The sequence below is a fragment of the Somniosus microcephalus genome, chromosome 27 (genome assembly GCF_052327205.1).
Source record: "Somniosus microcephalus isolate GS21.2 chromosome 27, FLI_Smic_1.0, whole genome shotgun sequence".
Classification (NCBI taxonomy): domain Eukaryota; kingdom Metazoa; phylum Chordata; class Chondrichthyes; order Squaliformes; family Somniosidae; genus Somniosus; species Somniosus microcephalus.
In genome coordinates, this window is record NC_141013.1 from 30466911 (window position 1) to 30488028 (window position 21118).

At 45.8% G+C, this 21118-nt stretch overlaps 1 protein-coding gene across 1 annotated transcript in view; it reads left to right on the forward strand.

Annotated features, from left to right (window-relative positions):
- The window catches only part of LOC147100108 (uncharacterized), a 124986-nt gene that overhangs the window by 49341 nt on the left and 54527 nt on the right, over window positions 1-21118 (forward strand). Inside the window, exon 4 of the mRNA XM_085968818.1 lies at window positions 11464-11682. The gene's annotated coding sequence lies outside the window, so the exon portion shown is untranslated. The remainder of the gene's footprint in view (window positions 1-11463; window positions 11683-21118) is intronic.

Genomic DNA, 21118 nt, shown 5'->3' on the forward strand with positions numbered 1-21118 from the left:
ACAGCAAAGAATAGCTGATCACCCTGGGTCACTCCCCTGGACCTTCTAGGGTACCTAAGGATGGCACGGGCAGAAGCCGATGGTTCTGTTTACAGCTCTTCTCTTCCTCTCTGCCAGGGGCCATACATAATGGGTGGGGGTGGCGGGGCGGGGTGGGCGGGGGTGGAGGAGCACACAGGCGAGGGGAAAAGGAAGAAGCAATAATAAAACGAATTACAGAAATAAATGCAAAATGTTGCCAATTACAGTTTGACAAGGGGCATATTTTTGAGGTGTAAATGCATTTTTTTATTGTGTTATGTATTTGACTCCTAATAGTCCATGGGCTGGATTTTCTCAGTGGAGACGTGCTGGAGGCGGAACTTCTGGTTTCCGGGTTTCTGTCCCGCCCCCAGCAATGTCTGACCTACCCACGCTATTTTCCCTTGATTGGCCTTGCTAAGCCCGCCCTGATAAATGACGTCAGCTTTTTTGACAGATGAATTGTCAGCGTTTGACAGCTTTGAGAAGCTGCCAAACACTGACAATCGTTGTTCTAAGGCGAGCCCTTGCACAAAGGCTCACCAAGGCCTCTCTCCTCAGCAGAAAGCAGATGGCTGCTGCATCTGAGAATGCAGCAGCCATTCTGTCATCTCTGTCGTTGAGATGAGGCACCTCTGGATCCTCAAAGGTTGAAGGCTGCAGAAAGAAACAAAGGTAAGGAAACTTTTTCCAACACTTTACACTCACCTCTCATACTTACCTCTCCACACTTGCACCCATTACTCACCTCTACAGCTGACATTTCGACCCCTCTCACCTCCGCAGACCCATTGCTCGCCTCGCTGACCCTGACGAGGTTCGCAGCCATCGGGAAGCCCGCAATTGCAGGCGTAAAATGGGGAAAAGCCTCAAAACTGCCTGTTAACTATCTGTTAACAGGCAGTTAATTGGCTCTAATCCCCTTCCCGCCTCGAGGAGACGGGTCCCTGTGCGACTCGGGGACTCGCCTCCCGGGAAGATGGCATGGAGGCGGGTTGGGAGCGGAGTCGGCATCCGCTCCCAATTTCTGCCATTTTCCCGGCAGTCCCGCCTCCATACCCGCCTCCCCAGGGCTGGCAAAATCCCCCATGGGTTTAAATGTCCAATAACTAGCAGTGTGATACTGGATTTGTATCAGATCCCAAGTGATCTAGCGAAAATGTATGTTTCAAAGACAATTTATTGGGAGTATAATGCTGATTAATCAGGTGCTTCCAGCAAGGTATGGTGCTCAAATGCAGCAATGGTTGGAATATCATAAGGTTAAACTATCTGGATTTACCGCCTATTAAATTGGAAATCATGTATTGTGGGCCTACAATTTCCAGACCAGTAATCGCTATGAGTACCACTCCTTGCTGGAAGCATCTGAATCAGCCCTTGTGTTAGCTCCTCAACAATCTAAAATAACAATGCCTCACAGTAGTATATCACCTTTAACATAATAAAACATCCCAAAACATTTTACAGAAGCAGAAATAACTATGAAATGGAGGAAGAAAATTTGAGGTGGGTGGAGATTGAAAACCAGATCAAAGATATGGGTTTTGGGGAGCCTTTTGGAGGAAGAGAGAGAAGTGGCTTTGGGAGAGTGTTCTGGAGTACATCGTCAAAATGGTTGACGGCAGTGCAGTTGAATGAGCGATGAATAGAAGAGAGGGGTGGGGGTTGCAAAGAAAGTCAGAATCAATAGATCGGTGGACATGTTCCGGAACATAGGGCTGAATGAGGTTGCAGGAGTAGGAAGGGGTGAAACGATGAAGGATTTGTAAATGAGGACAAAGATTTTGAAATTCATGTATAGACACCTGGCCTAGAAATTGGGTATAGCCCCGCCAGCACGTTTGCGCCGAAAATTTTGCGCCCGCCGCGGAGCCAGTTGTGCCCGCCCCATATTTACTTTCAGCGCCCCAAAGCGGAACCGGGCGCTGGTACAGGGTGTGTCCGCCCCGCTTGGGGCGCTGAAAGTGAATTTCAGCGCTCCCAGTCCCGCTGCGCCACCCGATGCGGTGCGGCAGGCTGCTGTACTGCAGGCCTCCCCCTTCTCTTAAGGGGGAGGTGCCTGCAACGGCCGGAGCCCCGATTGCAAGTGCCGGCAAAAGAGCCCGGCACAACGGAGAAGTGCCGGGCTCCACGGAAACCAGCCAGCAATGCCGCGGGGGGGGGGTGGGTGGAGGAGGCCGGGGAAGGAGGTGCGGGCAGGCGGCCGCCGAAAAAGCGGCCGCCCCGCACCTCCACCTTAACTTGCGCCACTAAGGCTGCAGTAAGGACCCGGTCTCCCGATGTTGTTAGCGCCCGCCACGGAAGAGGCGGCCGCTACTGAAGATGGGGATCGGCGTGGTTTCAGGCGGTACCGGGGCACTGCGCACACTGATGACGTCATCGGTGCCGGCGCAGCGCTACCGGCTAACGCCGATGTTAGGGCCCACCTAATTTCGGGCGCGACGCAACTTCCGGCGCAACCCACTCTTTTGCCCCTAATTGGGCGCAAACGCAACTGAATTTCTAGGCCAGGGAGCCATTGAGGGTTGGCAAGCCCAGAGGAATTGGGAAACAGAATGGGATTTTGGTGGCAGATTTTGGACAAGTTGAAAGTTGTAAAAGATAGAACTCAAGCGACCACTAAGGAGAGCAATAGTGTTAAACAGACAATAACAGATCGACCGACCATTGTACATCTCTCCAGATTTTCATTTCCATTGAACTCAATTGAAGGTGCATAATGGGCAACAGATCCGATATCACCCATTTTATACTACCACCAAACGTTGAAATTACCCCCAGTGAGTCCTGGATAAGCATGACAGTGGAAGTGGGGAGGAGGCAGGGCAGAGATGTGTGTCATTGCAGAGGTGCAAATAGGTGGTCTTATTGGTAGTGAAGATGTCACTTTTGAAGTTCAGCTTAGAGCCAAAGAGGACACTGAAGTCACACACCATTGATCTTAGTATGAGAGAGAGGGAGTTAGGTACAAAGTGCGGAGTTTGTTAACAATCAGCGCACTTCAAAAATAAATTGCAAAGTGATTTTGGATGTCTTGATGTAAAGGTGCTATGCAAATACAATTATTATTATAAGAAAAATATGATTAAGTACCACCATAGATAGCATATTTATATTTAAAGTGGGCTGTTGATGTTCAGGGAGGGACAATGAGATGAGCATGTGTTTGTGATATGTTTCATGCTGACATCACATATAAGGGCTTTTCTATGACATAATTACATTCTATGCAAATTACATCGTTGTGATGCAAATTAGGCAGTTACACAAAATAAGATTTTCCTTCTCATTTTTATGCCAATGATGCTCTTTTACATATATAAAAAAATCACAATCATATGCCTGGGGACATCATTTTGGGTTTGCACGCTCCATTAAAACTTCCATTATTTATTTTGTTTGCCATCATTCACAAATTTATTAGTAGTGTATTTTAATTTCATATAAAGATAAACCTCTGTGACCAATCCTGTTAGAAATATTACAAACTGATTTCATTTAATAAATACAAAAGGTTTCTTCCAGTGCCTGCAGGAGTAAAGTTGCGAAGGATATGTATAAACATTTTTATTTTATAGTAACCATATCTCTTTGACTCAATATATATTTACACAGTTTGTGTCTCCTTGCAATCTGATTGAGAACTGAAAAGACAATACATATGGGAAGACTAGCTGGCCTCTGAAAGGTTCTAAACCCTTGATTGCTGTCGTGGATGCAAGTTAGGAACTGTTCCGTGGTCACGGTATTTAGTTAAACGCCACAGAACAGTAAGTATTCTAACATATGTCATCATCAGTATATATTACGTAGCTTCTTTATTAGAATGAAACAAATTCATCTTGGTTAAAATCCTAATTAGATCTGAAATGAATAGAACAAACATATACATTAATAACAGAAGGCTTTCAGTTTGCACATCACCTTTAAGGATCCTGGTTTCAGTTACACAGACTGTAAGCACGCTGTCCTATGTGTCCGGGTGACGAGATGTATCTCTGTCACTGTAGGGTTTTAGTATGCAGGGAGCAAGTGTAAGGAGATAAAAGGAGAAATGTCTATCTTTCAGTCCCAGGCAATGCAGAATAAGTTATCAACGAACTAACATACAAGTCTGAATAGACCCTTTTGCCAGCAGTAAGATGTTATCCGTCTCGACATGTGAATTCCTCCCCGATGTCAATCCGTGAAAGTGCTGAAGAAAAATCTCTAATAAAATCAACCAGACATACCACTGGGCTATGGACAGCCCTCTCTCTTTCTATTTCTCTCTCTGTGTCTCACTATCTTACTTGATGTAAGGCCATTGAGATGTGTTAATTGTTAAGCCCCTGCTTAAAAACTTTGCACCGGTTCTCTTTTGTGCTTGGCTCCTCTCTTCATTGAAGCATGCAAATTCTTCAACTTACACCAGAATATTAAAAAGGGGGATATCACTTGTCATTGTGAAACCAGCAAATGCACTGGATAGTGGTGTCACGCTGAGAGAGTCCCCCTATTCTCTGCTTCTACCATACACAGTTCCACATGAATCTAATTATACTTTCCCTTAGAATTCAGGATGGTTACCATACAGTTTTAGATTTCAAATGCCGTTGTGGTTTATGCTTAGTTTGAGGAGGCATTTTCTTCTTATTTTAATAGTTTGCTATGTACATTCCCTTTTTTTTCCCCAAACTCCCTGGGCCCCAGTTGGGTCTGCTCCTGAGGTCTCAGTGTCAAATGTCAGGCCTTGTACTAAGCTGTCAAAGAGGAGAATAGGCTTAGATGATGGATGACTAGAGAGGCTGTAACCCAAACCTCTGTGCAACTGCTACCTACGAAAGCAGGCTACCCACAGTCCCTCCTCAAGGTCAGTGCACATACCATTACACCCACTGCTTTCTGCTTTGCAACAAGCCTCTACATTCATTGCTGCTTTCTTCTTATATCGGAAAATCCAGCCAAATTTTCAGCCACTTAATCTCAGTGAAAACATGGCTCTTTTTTTTCTCTTCTCCTGCACTTGTCACTTGGAGAATGAACGCATCAGAGGCAAGGAGCTGAAACTTTGCACAAGTCAGATGACAAGATTATTAATGGACTGAGCAATGTCATATCTAATTTCATGCATATTCATGCTGTAGCTGTGCAGATGGGACAGTGATTGTGAAAGTTTCATTCTGCGCAGTAAAAAATGAATTACATATATGTATATAGTATATTAATATTTAATTGAATTTATAACAGTGGTATGTTCAATGGACCATTTACATTGTTTCATTGAGCTACCTTATTTTTGGTCTCGTCTGTGACTATTCATATTGTATTATACATGATTACAGTTTGCATGTGCAGTCCATAATTCTATTATTGATAAAAACTTAACAATGTAATCAACTTATAAATAGATGAGCTTATAAATAGAGTGCAATTGGAGCCACAATGCTGGTGGTAAGTGACTTCATCTCCATTATTAGGGAACTCAAGCAATCAAAAATCGTTGAGCAAAAGCTATTCATATTTTTAATTGACTATATTGTGTTTTATTCTGTGAATCTGATACCTGTTTCAAACTGTAATGATATATACAGCACAATTCTTTAAGAATCATTGATAGACTCCAGAAGTTCATGAGACGACATTTAAAGCTGATTTTTGTTTTTATAAAACAAAGCTTGACGCATCATGAAGCCTTGTTTCAGGCATAGATTTCTTTCTCTTTTAGTCTATAATGGAGTCTAAATACCACTTATTTAATTTAATTAACGTTAATCACCAGTGTAAGGGTTTGGGGTTTTCTTTGATCTCATGTACAGGCAGTGATTTTTAAGCCCTGATAACATCTCTGCCTGTAACTTCTGGCAAGCATGCCCTTTCTTCCAAGGATCTTGGGTCAAATTAAAGGTTAATTAATTCAAATGGAACTTGTGATTAACAGATCAGCTGGCAACAGGTTTGAATCTGTGGCTGTGAGTATAAAATACAGCTCTTGTGTAATTCAAATGCCCTGTGTTCCAGCAGAGGCTCGATAAAGACCTTTAAAGGTCTGAAGGATTAACAAGGAGCAAGACTGGGGGGCACCAGAGGGCAGTAGAGGCCAAATCAGTTTAGGCGAGCAAAGGCTGGTCAGCTTATCACGAACTGCAGCTAAGGAGCCACCAAGTTGGACCTGAAAGTTTTCTATAGATGTGGAAATGTATGAATGCACAAGGGTCAAGGACTTACAAATAGCCAACTATTTGTAGAACGTTCCTTCCTTTTGATGGGGCGGAATGGGACGGGGTGGGGGTGGGGGGAGATAAAGAATGGTGTATGTATGTTATTCTCTTTACTGGTGTATGTAACGTACTTTTCAAAATTGACGCACTTCTTTTTCTTTTCTGAACAAGTGGGTCAAGATATATCATCCGATACGACTTACTGTATTGGAAATCCTGATTCGCAGTCACAGCAAGATTTTTTTTTCTGAAACCATAAGAACAAGTAATTTGTCCATTTTGAATGGACTGCTAAAAGAGACACTTTTGCACCATGCAAAATTGAGAAAGTTGATGTATTTTAAGGTACTTCTGTAAATGCAGTCAAAGCCTGCACAATATCGTGTTACAGTCACTGCTTCATTATGCATTGGGTTGGAGCAGTGCTTGGGAGGTCGGGGAGGGTGGGGTGCAGTGGAGAACGGAAATCTGCCCCTTCAAATGTGGAGACTTGGTGGGGGGGGAGGATTGTGCCGGCGCTCAGGGGGCGGGTTTGGAGGCGGGACTGCTGGCAAAATTGCAAAGATTGGCAGCGGATCCCGAACCTGCTGACAACCTGCCTCCATACAATCTTCCCAAGTGTCGGGTCCCCGATTTGCGCAGAGACCCGACACCTAGCAGCGGGAAGAGGATTATAGCCACTTAACTGCCTGTTAACAGATAGTTAATAGGCAGTTAAGAGGCTTTTTTCAATTTTGCCAGGTCGACTGCGGGCTGCCCGACGTCCAGACACCACACCAGGGTAAGTGTGGCGTGCTGTGGGTCGACTGTAATGTTTCTTCATTGATGACAGCTGCAGAAGTGGCATGAAGGATCCAATGGTGCACTGGTGAGTTTCAGAGTTAAGAAAATGTTGGGAAAATAATTTTTAATATATTGAGACTTTTCTGCAGGTAATGGCCCTGAAATTAGGATCGGGAGCTTGCCGCGCATGCAAGCCCCCGATGTGCACTTACCCGGCGCACTGACATTTCAATCCTGGCCCGCATTGCATTTCCTCTCACTGGCCCGCTTGAGGTCCTGCCGCGCTGTGCGTGCGTGACCCAGTGGCGTACTTAGTGCGATGAGCCGGCTGGGACCACGTGAGCACAGGGCAACCAATGGGAGGTTGCAAAAGTTCATTCATGAGTTTGATAGTGAGAGCTTTCAAACTCATGAAAACTCCTGGCCCCAAAACACTACTTAAATTTGAAAGAAAATTTAAAAAAACATTGCACTACTTAAATGAACCATAAATAACTGTAAAAACTATTATAAACAATAATTTTAAAATTTGAAAAAAATTATATAAAAAATCGGGGCTAAAACTAAACTTACCTTACTGTAAATTCTTTAAAAATAATAAACCTGTGGAAATTTTTTTTATAAATTGTATTAATAGACCACTTACCTGTAAAACTAAGTACTTATGTGTGGTTTTTCAATGCGTAAAAACCGGAGGCCTTTACACATGCGCAACTCTCTAAAAATAAAGGAAATCCAAGTCACACGCGCTGCCTGTGTAGTCGCACGCGTTCAGCCTCTTAACCCCTTGGGCCAGAGGAGAGGAAATGCCGGTTTTCCCCGCATGCGCTGTGCATGCTGAAAACCGGCAATTCCTCCGGGCACACGCGTGAGTACCCCGTCCGTACTCACGCGTTGGGAGAGGAATTACTGGACCATTAAGGTTTGAAGTGTATGTGTAGTCCACCTCATTGGGAGAACCTCTCTCACCAGTGGATTGAAGGTGGGCCTACAGCAGGGGTCACATACATCAATTTACCAGAGTATTTTTTTGCCTTATTGGCCCTGTTTTTTTTTGCCTTTCCCAGGATATTACATGGCTGCAGGAGTGGATGGGTGGGAGTTGTGTGGGAGGGAGAGGGAGATGGGGAGAGGGAGGGGGGGGCGGTTGGGGAAAGAGAAGAAGTGTTTCATTATGATGCTCTGGCCATCATGGCGTGGGCATGCTTAATGGACCAGCTGGTCTTTTCCTGTCCATCAATTTCGTATGTTACATATTACAGAAACACAAGCAGATTTCCATGCAGCTGAAACTAACTTTGGAAGAAAGGTAACTGTGGAGATTTCCAACTACTTTGTGCAACTGATTCCAGATAAACATATACTTGGCCCTAACATTATTCTAACTCAAGCTCCTATTGTCAGAGTTCACGTCCCAACCATGACACTTAAATGCAAAATCACAATCTGAGTACAAAATCTTGCACAATAATCTAGTTTTTAATGCTCAGCACACTAAATGCACTTAATCCACCAAGACAGGAGCAGATTCAGAACTCAAATTACTTTTGTGTAAAATGTATGGGGGTGAAATTGGGTGCCTTTGCGCCTCCCATTAGTGCCCCCAGGGGATGTTAACGGGGCACCAATGGCTTTGCGACCGGACGCGGCGCTGACAATGACTCCCGCCATATTCGGTGGGAGTTTTGCGGCGGCGCTACGGCATTGTGCCCCGATCTCCTTCACCCGGAGATCGTGACGTCATCGGAGTGCACATCAGCCCGAACCCGAAATTGACTTCCGCCCCCTGCAGCAGTGCCGGTCGAAAACACCGACAGCTGCAGGAGGCATGCATCGGGCGGCCGGCCGCTTCGGGGGAGATGATTGAAGGCGAGGTGGCCGAGGTAAGCGAGAAAAAAAACTTACCTTTGTCGTTCCAAGTTTTTTCGTGGGTTCCGGCCTGCGATCGCTCAGTCCAGCACTCTGCTTGAGACAGCCCAATAACATAGAAACATAGAAGATAGGAGCAGGAGTAGGCCATTCGACCCCTCGAGCCTGTTCCGCCATTTAATGAGATCATGGCTGATCATCCAAATTCAGTACCCTGTCCCTGCTTTCTCCCCATATCCCTTGATCCCTTTAGCATTAAGAAATATATCTAACTCCTTCTTGAATATATTTAATAAGGTGGCCTCAACTGCCTTCTGTGGTAGAGAATTCCACAGGTTCACCACTCTCTGGGTGAAGAAATTCCTCCTCATCTCTGTCCTAAATGGCTTACCCCTTATCCTTAGACTGTGACCCCTGGTTCTGGACTCCCCCGCCATCGGGAACATCCTTCCTGCATCTAGTCTGTCTAGTCCTGTTAGAATTTTATAAGTTTCAAAGAGATCCCCTCTCATTCTTCTAAACTCAAGTGAGTATAAGCCCAATCGACCCAATCTCTCCTCATACGTCATTCCTGCCATCCCAAGTATCAGTCTGGTGAATTTTTGCTGCACTCCCTCCATGGCAAGAACATCCTTCCTCAGAAAAGATGACCAAAACTGCACACAATACACAAGGTGTGGTCTCACCATGGCCCTGTACAACTGCAGCAAGACATCCTTACTCCTGTACTCAAATCCTCTCGCTATGAAGGCCAACATACCATTTGCCTTCTTAACCGCCTGCTGCACCTGCATGCTTACCTTCAGCGACTGGTGCACAAGGACACCCAGGTCTCATTGCACTTCCCCTTCTCCCAATCTATTGCCATTCAGATAATAATCTGTCTTCCTGTTTTTGCCACCAAAGTGGATAACCTTGCATTTATCCACATTATACTGCATCTGCCATGCATCTGCCCAATCACCCAATCTGTCCAAATCATACTGGAGTTTCTCTGCGTCCTCCTCACAGCACACACGCCCACCCAGCTTTGTGTCACCTGCAAACTTGGAGATATTACATCTAATTCCCTTGTCTAGATCATTAATATATATTGTGAATAGCTGGGGTCCTAGCACCAATCCCTGTGGTACCCCACTAGTCACTGCCTGCCACTCGGAAAAAGACCTGTTTATTCCAACTCTTTGCTTCCTGTCTGCCAACCAGTTCTCTATCCAAGTCAGTACCTTACCCCCAATCCCATGTGCTTTACCTTTGCACACCAATCTCTTGTGCGGGACCTTATCGAAAGCCTTCTGAAAGTCCAAATACACCACATCCACTGGTTCTCCTTTATCTATTCTACCAGTTACATCCTCAAAAAATTCCAGTAGATTAGTCAAGCATGATTTACCTTTTGTAAATCCATGTTGACTTTGTCCGACCCTGTCACTGTTTTCCAAGTGCTCTGCTATTACAACTTTTATAATGGACTCTAGCATTTTCCCCACTACCGATGTCAGGCTTACTTCCCCGTTTTCTCTCTACCACCTTTTTTAAATAGTGGGATTACATTAGCTACCCTCCAATCCATGGGAACTATTCCAGAGTCTATAGAATTTTGGAAGATGACCAGTAATGCATCTATTATTTCTAGGGCCACTTCCTTAAGTACCCTCGGATGTAGATTATCAGGCCCTGGGGATTTATCGGCCTTCAATGTCGTCAATTTCCCTAACACCATTTCCCTACGAATACTGATTTCATTCAATTCCTCCCTCTCATTAGACCCTATGTTCCCCAACATCTCTGGAAGGTTATTTGTGTCCTCCTTTTTGGAGACAGAACCAAAGTATGTATTTAATTGGTCTGCCATTTCTTTGTTCCCCATTATAAATTCCCCTGATTCTGACTGCAAGGTACTAATGCTTGACTTCACCAATCTTTTTCTCTTCATATATCTATAGAAGCTTTTACAGTCAGTTTTTATGTTCCCTGCAAGCTTACTTCCTATTCTATTTTCCCCTTCTTAATTAATCCCTTTGTCCTCCTTTGCTGAATCCTAAACTGCTCCCAGTCCTCAGGTTTGCTGCTTTTTCTGGCCAATTTATATGTCCTCTCCTTGGATCTTATGCTATCCCTAATTTCCCTTGTTAGCCACGGTTGAGTCACCTTTTTTGTTTTATTTTTATGCCAAATTCTGTAGTTCATCCATGCGATCTTTAAATGTTTGCCATTGCCTACCCACTGTCAACCCTTTAAGTAACATTCCCCAATCTATCCTAGCCAACTCGCGCCTCATACCATCGTAGTTTCCTTTATTTAAATTCAGGACCCGAGTCTCTGAGTCAACTACTTCACTCTCCATCTTAACAAGAGGAAATGCTGTACATCATGGATAGGGAGGCCATAGAGTGTGCCAGATATTAGGAAGTAGAATGCATGTGATATCTGTGGGTTTGTGATAACATTTTACTTCTGCTGCCATTTTACCCTGTATGAACTGTCGCTGAATCCTATCATGAAGCCCTCATGTCTCTGAAAGTCCCGCCTGAGCTCCACTCTTCAGGAAATCATTGTAACTTCTCTTCCTCGTTTCTCCTTCCAGATGTTCAACAGGTAGAATATACGGACCCGTGCACATCTGGAGGGGATCAGAGCGAGCCAGAGGAGAATGCGCTGGTGGCACAGAGCATAGTTGAGCAGGCGCGCCTGATGGGGGCACATGAGGAAGAATGTTTTGCTGGCTGGAGAGTCCGAAAATAGTCAGCTCGCATCTGAAAAGCCTGGGAAGCTACCGCTCATGGGTCTTGCATTTCAAAGATCGGTAAGCAATGGTGCAAGCATTGACCCGGGTTATCAGATAATGTGCTGCAGGTGGTGGCTTGGGTGGAGGATTCCAGTAGCGGCATGTGCAGTACATCGGAGAAAGGTTTAACAACTTTGCAGCTCCTGGGATATCTACAGCGAGGCCCCCATGACAGGGACCCCAAGGGCAGTCTGCGCTTCCTCCGTGAATGCTCAGACCGCTGGCAGGTCAGTGACCATTCAGAGCCAGTACTCGTGGCATGGCTGGAATGTACATGGATGATGGTGCTACATCTTAGGATAGCAGCACCTGCATGCCCTCTTGCCACCCCCTCCGGGTGGCAAGAGAGACAAAATGTACACAAGGCCAGGCTATCCATGAAACCGCACACACATAGACAGAGACGCACGCACATGCATGCACGCACACACAAATGGGACCCTGACGTCGTGTGTGTAGACATTGTTCTTGAAAGTTGATTACTTGGGAACTTCGTGAGTTGTTGAGTACAGAGAAAGCTCTGTGGATAAAATCACATTTATGGAAGGAATGGGGAAAATGCCTTTGACTCCTTGAATCTTCGGGAATCCTGCCATTCTGTGAAACTGCAGTGCCTTGGCATGGTGCCGCTGACTGCCCTTGGGGAGTGAGATAAAATGACTTGCTCTAGTAAGCAATGCACCCATGACTTGTTTAGTGCATCTGTGTGTAGCTGATTGGCTGAATTTTACACTGGCCCCTGTGGAATGACCTCCAGTATAAAAGTTAAAGGTGGTTGTAACCTTTACAAATGCTGGCAGTGGGGTGGCTGTGGCAAAGGTGGGATGTAGGTTAGATATGACATAACTCTGAGGTAGCTTCCTTTGTAACGTGGACCCTCCTCAAACACTGATTCTGGAGCAACTGGAGATAGGAGAGTCTATGGGCTGGATTTTCATTGGGCCGTGGAGGTGGGATTGGAGGCATGCGGGAGGTTTAAAATCCCGAAATCGGGGGTCCCGACCCCATCCCGCCCCCAACCCACCTCCATGCCAGTTTGAAAGGAGGCGGGTACCCGCCCCGCACTGGGACCCGCCTCCCTGAGGCGGGAAGGGGATTAGTGCCAATTAACTGCCTGTTAACAGGCAGTTTTTAGCCTAATCCCTATTTTCATTGTTGAAATGTGGGATTCCTGACGGCTCCAAACCACGGCAAGTTAGCGAGGCGGGCCGTCGGGATGAAGGGCTTGGAGGGGTCGAGATGTCCGGTGTTCAGGTGAGTGATGGGTGCATGAGTGCAGAGGTAAGTGTGTTTGGTCTGTGTAAAGTGTTTAAAGAAGTTCTACTAACCTTTACTTACCTTTACAGCCTTCCTTCCTTCAGGTCTCGGGAGTCCCTCATCTCACCGGCACAGAAAGCAGAATGGCCGCGAGCTGTCAAAATCTGCAGCCTCTGCTTTCTGTTCCAGGGAGATCTCTAAATCATCCTGAGAGGAAGGAATTAACCTGGAGTACAGATTGTCAGTGTTTAACAGCTTCAAACAGCTGTGAAACGCTGATATTTTATCTTTCAAAAGGTTTTGACAGGTGAAATTTCAATCTGTGACATCACCTGTTGCCGGGTGGCCCTTAATTGGCCTGCTGAGCCCGCTGGGCGGGCTCAACAAGGTCAATCAAGTTTAAATCACGTGGGTTGGCTAGAACTCAATGGAGACGGGACTACAACCCCAAAAGTTGTAATCCCGCCTCCTACTCGACTCCTCAATGAAAATCCAGCCCACTATCTGTATATTGTGATGTGGGTGTACTGGCAGGTGAGTGCTATAAACTTCCAGTGGTGCCTAGCCCCAATCTGGCATTCCTCTACTGCCCTTCATCCTCTTCTTCCAAAAAAATGCAATATACAGGAGAATTCCCAATAGGAAGCCCATTGTGCCCTGTATGAATTGTGATGAGGGGAAAGGATGGCAGCCTCAAAGCAAATGGCATAAAAATGACAAATAGGAAAATCAATGGCAGCAGGAAACAAATTAAAAATATGAATCATAAAATGGAGTCAGAAATAAGAGTCGATTTTTAGAAACATAGAAATTTAGGAGCAGGAGTCGGCCATTCAGCCCTTCGAGCCTGCTCCGCCATTCAATATGATCATGGCTGATCCTCTGGCCCCGATTTTCTGCCAGCCGTCGGGCGGCTTTTCAGGCAGCCGGGGGCCGAAAATTGCAAAAAAAAAGGGGTCGCGACCCCACACGCCTGATTCCCCGCCCCGTCCGACTTTCGGACCGCCATTTCTCTGCGATCCGCTTCAGCCCCGCCCGCCGTCGGAACACTAATGAGCAATTATTACCTTGTTTAAGTCGGTTTTCAGGGGCCGTTGCGATTTTGGGGCTTTCCCCACATCAAACACGCCTGCGGGGAACCCCGCTGATGAAACCTGGCGTGAAGCTTGCCGGCTTGCTTGCTCTCAGCTGCAGGTCATTCGGGAAAGCTGCGATTTAAAGGGACAGCATTTGTATGGTGAAGGACCTTGTTGCTGCAGGCTTGGGGCTACTTCTTCAAGGCTTAGGCACAGCTGTGGAAGGTTGGAACCTCACACACTTCTCCAATGTGATCTCCTGGGAAGCCCCTCTCGCCACCCTCACTCAGCGCTTCCTCAGCGGAGGCATCTACCAGAAGCAGGGGACGCCTTTTTTCCTTCCCTTCTTGCCATTAGACGATCTCCAGCAGCAGAGGCGGCAGCAGCAGAACCAGGAACAGCAGGATGAGCACCAGGAGCACCAGGCTGCTGCTCACTCACCTGAAGCTGCACAGGCCAGAAGGGGCCAGCGCTTGGAAGTGGCTTGAGAGCAACTTGCTGCGTTTTAGGGGGCCATGGGGACCCGTTTCTGCACTGGCAGTCCTACTCAGAAGGACTTCCATGAAGGTCTGGTTTCTCTGTTCAATAGATGGCCAACGCTCCTCAAGAGATGCCATTCTCTTATGAGCACTCACCATGTTTTTCGTACCCTGGCGAGTTATCTCCACCATGGAGGTTGCCAACCTTTCCATGGTGATGCGTTCATGCGCCAATGACTCCACAAAGGCGCTGCTCATGGTCGCTATGGACTCCTCCATTCGCTCCACACTCACATCGACCCTGGAGACAAAACCTGCCAGAGACTCCTGCATCTGTGCATGGAGATCCATCACCTCTTCCCTTGCGGATGGACCCAGAGGCAGAGGGTCGACATGCAGCGCAGCTGAGCTGAGTTGGTAGAGTCCTGCGCCCTCCGACGAGGACTCTCCACTACTGTCCCTGTCTCCAGAATCTGCTGAGGCTCACTTGTGAGCTGTGATACACCAGGTGACAACACTACTCTATGTCCCGAAGGTCCCCCCGAGGTGTGAGTGTCTGCGCTGGTGCTGGGTGCGCTTACTTCTGCTGACGCTGCGCCCTCAGAGGTTGGAGCTTCCTCTGAGGAGTCTGGCTGCACAGCCTCTTCCTCCTCCACAGTGAGGACGGGGGCTCTGGATGGTACTGTGGGGGAGTAAAGGAAGGAGTTAGAGATGTAATGCCAAGGTTCTTCTGGTGACTCCCAGCGAGTTGGCATCTACTGACACCTGCATCCATGCAGCATTGGTCTCAGTGGGAGGCCTCTTCCTCCCTGACCTAGGGAAGAGGACCTCCCTGTGGGCCCTAACCCCATCCAATAATGCCTGCAGTGAAGCCTTGTTGAATTTGGAGGCAGCTCGGGGTCTGGCACTGCCCACAGCTGCTGCAGGCTCCTCTGCCATCCTGTATGGTTCATTTGGAAGCCTTCAGAGGATGCAGTGCTTGCTATGGACCATGAAAGCACCACGAATGATGACATCATACTGTGGGGCTTTCTGACTAGAAATGGACAATTAGCAAGGCTGCCCACATGCTGGAAATTAATTGACCACTTGAGGGAAAATTGCGTGGAGCTGGCTGACACGTTTTTTTGTGTGTCAGAACCCCACATTCAGGGAAACCCGACCATTTCCCACACAATCCACAAAATCGGGCCCAGATCTCAATACCATATTCCTGCTCTCTCCCCATACCTCTTGATGCCTTTTGTGTCTAGAAATCTACCTATCTCCTTCTTAAGTAGTGACTTGGCCTCCACAGCCTTCTGTGGTAGAGAATTCCCAGGTTCACCTCTGAGTGAAGAAATTTCTCCTCACCTCCGTCCTAAATGTCCTACCCCATATCCTGAGACTGTGACCCCTCGTTCTAGACCCCCCAGCCAGGGGAAACATCCTCCCTGAATCCAGTCTGTCTAGCCCTGTCAGTATTTTATATATTTCAATGAGATACGGGGGGTGGGCGGGGGAGGGGGTGACGGTGGAACACGAGCCCAGTAGCAATGTAGGTGAACATTAGCCCCGTGTATGCTCTGATTCGACACGAGCAATGGCATAGGAGATCATTTCGTTTCTGGTAAAATCATACGCCCACTCTTTGCAAATTGCTTTACCCCTTCCGTCAAAATAATGAGCAGAGCAAATAGTGCTGCTCTGTTTCCAGTGTCGCTCACAGACAGTGATCAGATGATGCCTGGTGTAGGGTTGTATTCGTGTATCAATTTGCTGCTGATTCTGTTTTTGCAGCGATTGAAGTTGCTGCAATTTGAATTTCCGTAACGTGTCACTTTAGAAATGGACACAAGTTGGTATAACCAGCAAAGGAATGGTTCGTTTTATGAATCAGCCCACTTTGTGCACCTCTGGCTTAATTTGCAATTTGTATCGTTAGCGTCGGTATTCAGTCCAATAAACAGATCCACACATTCACTGGAATGCATTATGTCAGTACTCAGCAAACTCAGTGTGAAAGAATACCATGATGCGGTAGCATTTCTGCTGAATGTCTCAGCAATGGACGCATTTGAGCAAAATCCGATTGCAATTGCTTTGCTGAAATTTCAGAGCAAAATATTTTCAGGCCTGTCACAGCTTAGTGAGTAGAAAGGCTTTAGGTTTCAAATCACATAGAGGAGAATAGTTGAAGTGAAATACAAGGTGGTAACTGTTATCATATAAAACAAACATGAGAGAGGGATTTTTTGTGTGGCACTCAGCTTGCTTGCTGTAGTGGCTCTAAAATTCCTTTTAAAGATGAAGGTAGTGGTGTGTGACATTAAACAAAGAACATTATTGATTTTATCATCTTGGATCTTGAGTTATATCACATTTCGTGACAGGACTTGTGGTATCATGAACTTTTTTTTTTAGCAGTGTATTAGAAAAAAACTCACTGTTTTATACTTACTGTAAAGATTTGGTGGGTGTGCATTTAGTAGGTTTTCAAAAGGCTTTTTGTCATTAACAGAACTACTCTACAAAAGTGCAGAAAACCTCTGTGAATGTCATAGAACTTACAGCCATTTGGCCCAACAGTTCTATACAGTGTTTATGCTCCAAATGAGCCTCTTCCCACCCTACTTCATCTAACTCTATCAGTATATCCTTCTATTCCTTTCTCCCTCATATACCTATATAGCTTCCCCTTAAATGCATCTATGCTATTTGCCTGAACCACTCCATGTGGTGGCAAGTTTCACATTCTAACCACTCTCTGGGTAAAGAAGTTTCTCCTGAATTACTTCTTGGATTTATTAGTGACTATTTTATATTTATGACCCCTAGTTTTGGACTCCCCTCAAGTGGAAACTTCTTCTCTATGCCTACCCTATCGAACCCCATCATAATTGTTTTTTTAAAACTCTTATTCGGCCATCCCCTCAGCTTTCCCCTTTCTGGTATAGAATAGAATAGAATAGGCACCTTCCTGCATTGTGGTACGACGGTTCCAGTTCTGAGCAACTTTTATGTTGATTTTTCAGTTATTATCATTGTGCTTGATAGTTCTAAAAGTGCAGACAAGATAGGCAAACAAAAGGGCAGTTTGTTTTACTGCTCCTTCAGTTCTGAAGGTGTCAGGTCACTGGAGCCTAGAAATTACCGTTGGCGATATCAGCAGCTGAATGCATAACAGGTTCATGTGAAATTCCTTCCTCCGCTCATTTAAAGAGGCATTAACCCATTTTAAATAAATGGATTAAGTGGCATCCACTAATATCACTGACAGTAATATCTCGGCCTGTATGGCTGAAATATAGTTGCTCCAAACGCACAATTAAGATTTACTTCAATATGCAGCCTGACATATTAAATGTGTTATTGGTAGGAACCAAAGAATTACCTTGAAATTACAAATATGATTTAGGAACATCCTAATGACTTAATTGTGCTTTTAACAGCTATTAAGGATATTATTTGAATTTATTATATTCAAATATGTTGTCCCCTGACTTTCAGACGTTCTGTCTTGATAGCTCTAAGCAATATGATACAAATTAAACTCTCTGTTTAGGAAACGTGATTTTTTTTGTTCTAATTAAGCCAATGATTTCTAATCAATTGCAGATCCCAATTAATGGAAAGTTTTATTAATACCTTCACTTCTGTTGTAGCATTTTAATGGCCCTGGTAAGCTCTTTAAAGCGACACTAAAACAGTCAAACGCTGTTAATTTCTTTTTTCCCTGGATATTGAAAATAAACAGTAAGGTTCCAATGTGTTCAGCATCTGCTGGATTTGTGTACCATAGGGAGGCATCACTTTGCCGGCCAGATGCATGTTGATAATAATCTCAACAGGAAAGAATGGGAAGAGTGTTTTTACCCCTTTACTTAACTTATTTATGAGTGACCCAGTAATGTGCTGGTGACCTTGAGAACTTTAGTTGAAGCTGGAATTATGTGCTGCCACTTGCAGTCTTATTTGCAATGACTGACGAACACTTGCTGTTGGAAAGCTGAGGGAGTGTGTGTGTGTGTGTGTGTGAAAGAGGGGGGCTGTTATATCACAATCGGTTGGGGGTTGGGCAGCTACACTCCACTTACTGTTTATCATCTTTTTATCTTAACCTTTGAGCGTGATGTTGTGAACCAGAAATGCCTCTCCCTATTTTTATTTTTCATGCAGGAATACAGCAAAAACCTTTCAAGATGGCCACACCGAAAAAAAAAAACACAGCTTAAGGGAAAGAGGACTATTAAAATGTGCTAAAATACTGCAGGGTTAAAGTGACACTGTCCTCGTTCAACAATATCTGGCATTGATATAAATTGCATCTGTAGACATTATTGTGTCACTTGGACTGAACTTCACAGTACTGAAAACGTACTCATATTCTGGCTCTTCTTTACCCCTCCCCCCACCCTAACTCAAACAATAAAAGATTTTCCTGCAAAACAGAGCCCTTTTAAAGCAAAAACATTTGAAGGGCGTTAAAACTTTAGGAAACCCAGAGGGGTGCTTCACGTTGGTGCTGTGGGCACTCAGGAGGTAGTTAGATTTTAACATCTGTGCCCTGACTACACACACTGTCGAATTTATGATACAGAAACCATAGGAAAGGTTTAACGTGTGATTTGTGGGAGTATTAGCTGGGTGAAATCTGACATTAATACATTTGCTGTACGAGACATTTCACTATAGGCAAGCTTCTTTGAGATATTGATTCCGATCTAGCCCAGGAGTGTTATTTCTAATTGCTAATACAGGTCCTAAGTGAATTTAACTCTAACAGTATCAATCTGTCTTTCATTGGGTTAAAGTACGTGGCAGAAATCTGATCTAAACTTGACTAACTTGACAGTGATCCAGCAATCTTGTTGTGTTGCCCCATTTATAGTGTGCATAACACACTATGTATGAAACCCCACAGCTGTGTGCTGTAAACTGATATAAAATCTTACATTAGCCATGCACTTCATACCAAAACAAATTCACCAGTGTGGTCATTCAATATTACCGCACTACTCTCTGGCACGAATGTGGGTGACATTTTTTTCTCCACCCTCCTGTCACATGGGAGTCTGGCCGTTAAGCCTACATTGATGATATTAACACCAGTTAACCAATGCCAATATAGTCTTACAAGTGTATTTTTAAACCAGTTAAGTAAAAATACCAATTGAATCTTTTTTTTTGCGGCGCTAATCTACATTGCTCTGTAAATTCCAAAAGATTCTGCGACATACTCCATCAGCATGCTAAGCGCCTTGAGATATTTTACTACGTTAAAGGCGCTATATAAATCTAAAATAACAACAGAAAACACGCTGGAAAAACTTAGCAGGCCAGGCAACATCCGTGGAGAGAGAAACAGAGTCAACGTTTCAGGTCTGGGACCCTTCATCAGAACTCAGGCCTGCTGAGTTTTTCCAGCATTTTCTGTTGTTATTTCGGATTTCCAGCATCCGCAGTATTTTGCTATCGTATAAATCCAAGTTGTTGTTGTCACAGTCCAATCAGGACTCAATACAATTGAGGTTGCATATAATATGAGTATGTGTATCATTCTGATATATTTGAAGGCACTAATATTAACAAGTTTCACTCATGTTATGCCAAATGCAGTATGTACAACAAGTGCCATTTGTTTTCCATTATATAAGTGCCTTATTCTGAATAGACACATTGGGCCAGTATTTGCGATCGGAGGCTTCCCCCGGGCCGCCGACCTGCAAAACCTCTACGAAAGTACCTGGTGGCCCGGGAGGAATGGCGGCGTGCGCTCCTGGGCCTCTCTGGGTCCGCGCGGGCAGAGCCCCACGTATCCCAGGGACACCTGCGGTCCGTAGGCGCTCCTGGGATCACATGGGCCGGCTCAACCAATAAGAGAATCCCCATTCATACTTTTGGCAGGTCGGTACGTACAGAACTGTCAAAGTATGAATGGGGATCACTTAAAAATACGCCAACACATGAAATACATTTTTTAAAACATTACGGCCTAGAAATTGGGTTTTGGCTTAGCCAGGGCTTTAGCGCCGGAAGTTAGTGCTGGCGCTAAGTCCCCCTGCGCGCGCCAAAAATTCAGTAGCGCCGCGCCCAAACGGCTGCCGGCGCTACTGAAGGGTCTTAGCGCCTGGAAAAGGGCGCTAACTGCCGTTTAGCGCCGCAATTCCGGCGCTGCGGCACCCGATGCGGTGCAGCAGGCTGGGGAAGTGCAGGCCTCCTCCTTCCGTTAAGGAGGAGCTGCCTGCACCCGGCCGCGGCCCGCGCAAATCTGTTTAAAAATGAGCCCGGCACCTCGGACAAGTGCCGGGCTTGCATCTGTTCCGCGGGGGGGGAGAAGTCCGGGGAGGGAGCTGCGGGCAGGCGGCCGGCGGGAAAGCGGCCGGCCGCCGCGGGGCCTTTAATGCGCCGGCGCAAACACATGTTGGACTCTGTTGCCAGAGTCTTAGTTGCGGCTGCCACGGGCGAGGCGGCTGCAACTGAATTTCGGCGCTGGGGCCCGTCGGCATGGCAACCGGGACGCTGCGCACACCGATGATGTCATCGGTGCCGGCGCAGCGCTACCGGTGCAACGCCGCTTTAGGGCCCCAGGGAATTTTTCAACTGGCCATAACTCTGGCGCTAGTCCCTCTAGCGCCTCAAAAGCGGCGCTAAGGCTAGTGA